The sequence below is a fragment of the Apium graveolens genome, chromosome 5, assembly GCF_009905375.1.
Source record: "Apium graveolens cultivar Ventura chromosome 5, ASM990537v1, whole genome shotgun sequence".
Taxonomy (NCBI): Eukaryota; Viridiplantae; Streptophyta; class Magnoliopsida; order Apiales; family Apiaceae; genus Apium; species Apium graveolens.
In genome coordinates, this window is record NC_133651.1 from 135,748,195 (window position 1) to 135,749,793 (window position 1,599).

Here is a 1,599-nt window from a genome sequence, read left to right on the forward strand (position 1 = left end):
CATCACCATTGCATGCTAAGGTTAAGAACGAAAAGGCTATTGAATGAAGTATTTAATGAAGTTAGAATCCCATGTTTGTGTCATATAGTATTCAACTCTCTTTATTCTCTAAGTTAATGTTCTTTAGTATAATCTCTTAGTTAAGCGTAGTTAAAACAACCTCAATTTGTTATTCGTCTTAGCATTGGATAATAACCATACCATTGCTGCATAAGTACATTGATAAAATTAACTTAAACTAGTCCATGTGGGAATGAAATAGAATTAATTCTATATTACTTGCGTGAATATTAGCGCGTGTTCTGGCCCTAACAAGTTTTTGGCGCCGCTGCCGGAGACTTCGGTGTTAAATTTTAGTTTATGTGTTTGTCATCATTGGTCGTTAAAGTTCAGTGACTCGGACATTGTTACTTACTAATTTTCTTGCCGTGTTTCAGTTACTCTAGCGAGCGTGTATGCATACGCGTTCTCGGTCTCATAAGAGAACACTGGATCAAGCTGAGGAAGAATTTGTAGTAGCTAAGGATGTTTTCGAGGAAGTTCTTGTCGAGGAGAAAGTTGAAGAAAAAGCATTTATTGTAATGGGAGAACCAGAAGCGAATCCAAAGGCTTCGATGGATTACTCTCAACCAAAGATTAATGATATTCAGTCTAGCATTGTCCGACCAGCCATCTCGGCTAACACCTTTGAGATCAAGTCGAGCACGATTCAGATGATATATAACTCAGTTTAGTTTGGGGGTTCTCCGACTGGAGACCCCAACATGCACATCAGAGATTTCATCGAGATCTGCGACACTTTCAAGTTCAATGGAGATTCTGAAGATGCTATTAAATTGAGGCTTTTCCCATTCTCTTTGCGGGATAAAGCGAAGTGTTGGTTACATTCTTTACCATCAGGGTCTATCACCAAATGGGAGGATCTTGCTCAAAAGTTCTTAACTAAATTCTTTCCTATGGCGAAGACTGCTGCAATCAGAAACGCACTTACTCAATTCGCTCAGCAATCTGGAGAATCTTTATGTGAGGCTTAGGAATGCTACAAAGAGATGCTTAGAAAGTTTCCTCACCATGGGATGCCTGACTGGATGATCATTAACTGCTTCTATAATGGTTTGGGTGCTACTTCTAGACCCATGCTTGATGCAGCATCAGAAGGAACATTGTGGGCTAAAAGCTATGATGAAGCTTATGAATTGATTGAACTGATGGCTGCTAATGAATACCAGAATCCTACTCAGAGACTATCTCAGGGCAAGGTAGCAGGAATTCTGGAGTTAGATACAACTATTGCTATAACTACTTAGCTTAAGGCTTTGACGATAAAGGTGGATTCTTTGGCTAATTATGGAGTTAATCAGATCACTAGTGTCTGTGAGCTTTGTGTTGGTGCCCATGAGACGGAGCAGTGTGCTATTTATATAGAATCAGCTTAGTTCGTGAGCAATTTTCAGAGGTCGCAACAACCTGTGCCAGCCACCTATCATCCGCAATCATCTTAACTTTAGCTGGAGCAACACTCAGAATACGGTTCAACAGCCTTATCAGCAATATCCAGTAAAGCAGTACACCCCCTGGTTTTCAGCAACCGCAATATGC

The 1,599-nt window shown here is 40.2% G+C and overlaps 1 non-coding gene across 1 annotated transcript; it reads right to left on the reverse strand.

The window, feature by feature from the left end:
- Positions 1–971: 971 nt before the first annotated feature.
- On the reverse strand, positions 972–1,078 carry LOC141662438 (small nucleolar RNA R71). Its single transcript, XR_012550555.1, has one exon. It is a non-coding gene; the product is annotated as a small nucleolar RNA R71 (small nucleolar RNA).
- Between the last annotated feature and the right edge of the window lie 521 nt (positions 1,079–1,599).